Raw genomic sequence first — 6,982 nt, forward strand, 5'->3', positions numbered from 1 at the left:
GATTTGTTCTTTCTGTTTTTATGCCTCTGTCATTTTAGAATCCCATACCTTGGAGGGCAGGGTGGGGATTACGGTGGGGGAGGGAGTGATGGAAGGTATTGTATTCCTTTGCTCTTTGTAAGTTAATGACTGACTTTTAAGGACCTTTAATTTTTCACAGGAGAGGCAGGGTAGCCTTTAGAAAATTCTAACTAAAGAAACAGTATATGAAAAAGATATCTGTTGAGCATTTGGATTTAAATCGCTGATTCTCCATTTTAAGAGGGAATAATTTAGCTCGAAATTGATCTAAATCAGTTGTTATTAAATTCTCAGCCTCGGATATTGCATTTCTAGCGTTCTGATTGGTTCACTAAATCTCGGTTATCAGCTCATATACCGTAGTTTGACCTTATATGGAAAACGAAAGCCCCAGGTGTCGCTAAGCTAAATTTTTTTTTTCGGCGGGAAGCAAAAGTTTCTTCGGAAAAATGTAGGAAAAAAAAAAAAAGGAAAAGAAAGAAATACCAAACAATGCCATCTCAATATAACAACAATAAAAGCCACAAAGTTCGGTATGACACTATTTAATGGTACGTATCTCTGAAGTTTCCTTTAAAATCTTCAAAATTGCAAGATTTTACGATTTTTTAGATCACATAACAACCAACAACAATAACCGGTTACCTTCAAAAATTTCTGGATGGCTTGCAAATCCTGGCGGTAAGAGGTCAAAGCCAATCGAATAAATTTCTCAGGAAGAGCTTCATGCATGCCTTTATGTTTTTACGAATTTACGAGGACTTCAGATGGTTCATCTATGAAATTCGTACGAGCGGCGGCCATAATCTGAACAGCTCTTACGCTTCTCAAATAAGCTTGAAGTTTAAAAAATTGCACTGAATGCTTGTCTCAGTGAGGTTGTACCTCGTTCACTTCGACTTGCCTGAAGTGTTTTAAATCGTCCACGAGGAATTCAGTTTAGCATGAAAAAAGCCGTCCTTGTCCTGATCTCTTCCTTCGCTCGGCACCACACAGCAGAACATTTGCTCAAATGTGCACAACAATTACGCTTCTCGATGAGCTGGAACTTCAAAAGCACTTGAATGCTAGTCTCAGAAGGGTTATAATTCGTACATTTAAACGTTTCTTAAATTTTAGATGTCCGACTGTGTCCGATTTTCTTCGCTTTCGATTTTTCATTCAACTCCGTTTGCGGAATTTGCAAAGCGCTGCGCATGTCACGTGATCATTAGGTTTCGCGCGCTTCGGTCGGAGGTTGTCTCAACATCCGGTCGTTTTAATTTGAAAGAAATTTTTTCTTAAAATATAAAAATTCAGTAAGCTTCAACAGAAATATCCAAACGCGGAGAATTTAATAAAACAATTATTCCATTCGCGCTTGTTGGATATGAGATTAGTTATAGCCAACTCGGCGCTTCGCGCCTCGTCGGCTATTTACCATCTCATATCCAACGCGCGCTCATGGAATAATTGTTAAATATTTGGATCCCAGGAAAAAATTCATCGGAGCCACCGGCCACATTTCTTTTAAGATTAAAATCATCCTTCCGGTTTCGCTCGTGAGATTTTTGGGTCTTCGAAGGTGACTTGTCAATGAGCGGCTCTCTGTGCAAGCTAGGCTGGGTGTAAAGGAGCCTTGTATCGTATGTCTTCATCTGCAATTTGACAGATTTTGTGTCAGATTACGACAAAGTGCCCCTGGTTACCAATACCACTGCTGAAATAGCGTCCTTGCCAGTTGATTGTCACCTTTTCTTCCATTATCCAAATGAACTTTATATTGCCGCTGGAAAGATCTGTTAACAACCAATTTAAAGATAGAAGTGAACACACTTCGTATTTTTCAGCAGCAGTTTCATAGAAAGGTTGCCTGGTAACGGGAAAAAACCATGAATGATAAGACCTAGCTTTCTGGGAAACGTTCAGTGACCTTTTCAAGTAAAAGCACGTGGGGATTAAAAACAACAACAACAACAACAACAACAAAAACAAACAAAGCAAAACAACAACAACAAAAACAACATCAACAACAACAAAAATCTACGAAATTCGCGCATGCTAATAAGATCAAACCATAAGTCCGTTAGATAGAATCGTTTCACTTTGCAAGGGACGTTCTTTCAATCGAGTGTTTTTTTACCTGAAATGCCTAACTTTTATCAGCTAGGGGGTTATTTCTTCGCTTCAAATTTTAGTTGAAAAGGAGTATTTTTTTGTTTTGTACAAGAAAATCAGTTATGGGACAATATCACGGCCATAAGCCTTATTCCAAAATGGTTACCATTTTAATATTCTTTTAGTATTTTGCATTCAGATTAACCCTTCTTTCCTTGTTGATAAGCTCAAAAATCAAGAGAACGAGGCAAAGGGCTTTTTAGAATAAGACGAGATAAGATAACTTTGAATATAAATATATGAAACATCAGATATTGAACTGTGGATATCGATGCAAGATTAGATAGAAGAAAGATCCTCGCAGTTAGTACGCAACTTAAGCAGTTGCGAAGAGAAAGCCTGAAAAAAAATTGGGGCTTGAACGGGATTCGAACCCATGAACCCCTGCGACGCCGGTGCAGTGCTCTACCAACTGAGCTATCAAGCCAACTGGGAGCTGGTCATATTGTGAGTTTGTAATATACCCGTGAAGGATGAATAAATAAATATTAAGATATGAAACATCATATATTGAACTGCGGATGAAAGATTAGATAGAAGAAAGATCCTCGCAGTGAGGATCTTTTTTCTATCTAATAAGATAACTCTATTGAATGCAAACAAAAGAATAGTAAAATGGAGCCATTTTAGAATAAGGCTAACGGTATCTAGTATTCATCAATTAAAATAAATGGAAATCACATAATACCATATTACTTAGCTACCATTTCAAGACTTTTAATTTAAGTTATTTTCGTTACTCTTTTCATTAAGTATATATAAATATGTATGTTGGCAGGTTGTTCTAAGTATGGCTTGATCTTATTTTATGGATTAACTTTCAGTTACAGTTTGTCGGTTACAGTTTTTATTTATGATTTATTTACTTATAGTATTGATGATGATCTTGTGAACGTGTTTGTGTCAGCTGAATCCTTGTCGAGTATATTAAAACCCAATGTCACTTGAAACATTCAATTAAAACATCGACACATAAATAGACACTATTCCCAGCCGAACCTCATTAACTGACGACAAATAAGATGGGATACTAGTTTTGATAATTACGGAAGCTAATTACGAAAACTGGGCACTGGTTGGCGGGTGTTAGTATGCAAACAGCAGCGGCATTCTCGAGGGGCTTCTCACGCGGCAGTATCAAGCAACTGAACATTTGTTGAGTTTGTTGCATTTAAGTCAAACTGATAAGGAAAAATAACGCAGCTTCTTTCATACCCGACTCACATTCAATAAAATGAATAAAGAAGAAAAATAAGATGGGGTCTTAATTTTCGTAACTACGAGAGCTAATTACGAAAACTAAAGCCTAACCGGAAAAGCGACAAATTAAGGAAAAAAGAATCGTGACAACCGCTGAAAGGGCTTCTCATGCAGGCAGCCCGGTTCGAATAGACGGTCTAACAAACTGTGATTGCATACAGGAAAAACAGAACTTTTCCCAGAAATTTTCAATCCAAGATAGAGACAAACCAGCGACACGAAAGACGGAACCAGTCGGCCAACCGCAAGAAGCGACGAAAAGCTTAAAAAGAGCTTACTTCTGTATTAAAGGCTGTAATTCTTAACTATCTTACTTAATATATATGTGTGTGCGTGTGTATGTGTGCGCGATCAAAGTTAATTACCATAAGTCCATATTGTAATTCTAATATAAGCCTGACTTGTTATAAGCCTCGTGGTTTCTTTCAAGTTCTCGCCATTCAATTTTCTTCATTTTTTTTCCCATTTGTAAATGTTGTGTATATGGCAAAATAGAAATTGTATAGCTTAAAACGATGAATATTCCCGCGTTTTTGTCAGTGACCTTTAGTAACTATGGTAACTCGTGCGCTGGTACCTGCAAATAGCGGGAACTATGGCACCAAGCCGGCTAAAAGCCTTTATTCATTAGTGCCGACTTTATTACAGCCGCTGAGACTTCACGGTCAAGTTAATTGAAAGGTAAGGTTTTCCAAGCTCTTTCTCTGATTTATTCGCGGTACGTTTAATGCTTAAATGACTGGATTTATTACAATAGTCTTTCTGCTCGATGCTAGATCTGATTTTTACTGTTGAATCTGATCTTTTCTCGAAGCTATTCGCCGATCAAATTGCACTGTCATGGCCCTCAGTTCTAATCAGTCGACCAAGGCAATGTAAATTTCGATTCGAACAATACTGCGACGCGCTTTAAACTCGGACGAAATTTTCCAGTAAATGCCGTTTTATGGATGCAGTTAACTGATAAACCGACTGAAACACTGTTAATAGGCCTTATCACGGTTTACGACGCCATTTTGACGAGTAGGCAAACACGTCTGAAATAACAGTGTTTGTATGAAAATCCGATGTCAAATAATTTTCTTAAAACATCGCTTCTGAAAAATTCATGAATTGGAAACTTTTGGTACTAGGAAAACGATTTTAAGAAAAAAATTGGAGGGATGTAGCTGTGCCAGAAAGCGTCCAGTCATGTTTTGAACTTTCCATACGTTTCCCTGTATTTTTTCCCGCGAACTATTTTTAGTAGCATTTCACGGCTGGCTCGCTATACAGACAAATGTATGGAAATTTCAAAACACGGCTGGACGCTTTCTGCCACAGCTGCATCCCTCCAATTTTGTTCTTAAAATCATTTTCCTAGTGCCAAAAGTTTCCAATTCATGAATTGTTCAGAAGCGATGTTTTATGAAAATTATTTGACATCGGATTTCCATACAAACACTGTTATTTCACGCCTGTTTCGACCTGTTTGCCTACTCGTCAAAATGGCGTCGAAAACCGTGATAAGGCCTATTCGGCCAACAACAAGCCACGAAAATCTGGCCGAGTTTATAACGTGGCGCAGTATTGATGCGGCCGTATTATCAGAAGGGTGTTTGGGGGGGGGGGGGGGGTGCTTAAGAAAAACGAACGACCATTATTTTTAATTTCAAGCCCAGAGACTGAATGACTTAATTATTGAAATTAACGATTCACATGGAATTTTATATTTCAGTCAGCTGTTAGCCCATAGTTCGTATTACGCATGAATGGATTGTGTTCCAAAACATTTGATAATTTCAAAACTGTTTTTCTTCTTGATGTATTCTGGCATGAGTAATGTCTGTAACAGATTTGATGGAAAAATGCACAAAAACGCAGCCAGGAACCGTAACATGGAAATGAAAAACCGAACTTGCTTGGAGTTAGTAAAATGATTGGAGTTAAACTTGTAGCCTCACAAAAGATGCAAAGTCCGGGGGATTTAGAGACCCGTAAGGGAGGCCCGGAGATTTGTTCGGCGGGTATTGTTTATAGGAGATCTAGAGGTTTCGCGTTTCACTTTAGTATTTGAAGTTATAATTAAGAACTGTACTAGTCGTTTTATATGCGAAATCCGTTAAGATATAAACAGCTGTTAAAATTTGTTTGGCAAGCGCGCTTCGATAGCCTTGCATTGGAATTGAATATTTAATGTTTCATCCCGGGGTTTCGTCGCTCGACATTTTCGCTTTCGTTCAGTTTTTGATATTGTATTGGTATTGTAATTGTTTTTGTATTTTTGCTTTTTTTAAAACAGATTTTATTTGCAAAAACATTACTTAAATGAATCTTACCTACAATGCTTACTTACAGGAGACTACTAAACTTACAAAATATTTTACATACCATATACATCGCTTATACAATACATTAAGAATACGCTACTTTTTTTTTATTATTTTAAAACATAATAAAAAATTTGTATTTCTGCATGGCATTTCCCGCTTATGGTCGGCGTTTGCTATAAACATTACAAGCTAGCCAATATAAGGTTTGCAAACAAAAGCTTTTATTTTAATTTATTCTAGTTGCACACTGACCGTCGGTCAATCACGCGTTAATCGTATGACTCAGTAGTTCTTTTGATCTACCTTCTTTTCCGCGAGCAAAGTCCATAAAGCCGCATTTACACTAGCAAGTTTTCCTTGACGAGTTTTCCTTGGTAGTGTTAATGGAAAAATATGACAAGGTTTTCCTTGACAAGTGTCCTTGTCAAAAATTGGTATGCTAGTTTTTGAATAAGGACACTTATCAGGGAAAAACTTGTTAAGGACGATATTTGCTAACGAATTACCAAGGCCTTATGGGAAATTTGGTTCCCAGGCTCATTTTGAAACATGGCTGAAATGTGTTTGGACGGATCATGCCATTTCACTGCTTTTATAAGCGCTACAAAGCGAGAGAACTTATGGAATACAAAGGCTGCTTCGTTCAGAAACCGAAATGTGAAGCAAAGAGAATACACCGAGCTAAAAGTGTACAAGAAGAAAGACCACGGACAAACCCTCCACCTTCGCTTTTCTCTCTTCCTCTTTTTCATTTCATAACCTGCCTGTATCAGAAAAGCTGCTGCGGCTCCAAAAACAGAAAAGCTTTTGCTGTTCGCTTAACTTGAACGGCGCCACGTTTTTTTTTTATTTTAAGCCTCGAATTCATGTCAAGGGCACTTGTCAAGGAAAACTTATGTGTGATGATTCTTTTTATAATTTAGAGAAAGTTAAAGCTCAGTTGGAACTTATAGAAGAGAAGAAGACGGAGGGGATCATCATTAGAGCTAGAGCACGTTGGCACGAATATGGAGAAAAAAGCAACAAGTATTTTTTAAATTTGGAGAAAAGAAATCATATTCGTAAACATATAAGGAAATTGAATTTAAGTGGAGTTATTACTTCCAATCCATTTGAAATTTTGGAAGGTGTGAAAACTTTTTACAAAAATTTGTATACGTCTAAGCGCGTTGATTTAAATGGTGAGGATAGTAGAGGCTTCTTCGAAAATGAGAATATTCCAAAACTGTCTG

General features: G+C 37.4%; 1 protein-coding gene across 1 annotated transcript in view; it reads left to right on the plus strand.

Moving 5' to 3' along the window:
* Positions 1-4,032: 4,032 nt before the first annotated feature.
* Positions 4,033-6,982, plus strand: part of LOC146489702 (uncharacterized) — a 9,440-nt gene continuing 6,490 nt past the window's right edge. The window contains exon 1 of the mRNA XM_085104003.1: positions 4,033-4,119. The gene's annotated coding sequence lies outside the window, so the exon portion shown is untranslated. The remainder of the gene's footprint in view (positions 4,120-6,982) is intronic.

This window comes from Pavona decussata, unplaced genomic scaffold (assembly GCF_977016875.1).
Source record: "Pavona decussata unplaced genomic scaffold, jaPavDecu1.1 SCAFFOLD_4, whole genome shotgun sequence".
Classification (NCBI taxonomy): Eukaryota; Metazoa; Cnidaria; class Anthozoa; order Scleractinia; family Agariciidae; genus Pavona; species Pavona decussata.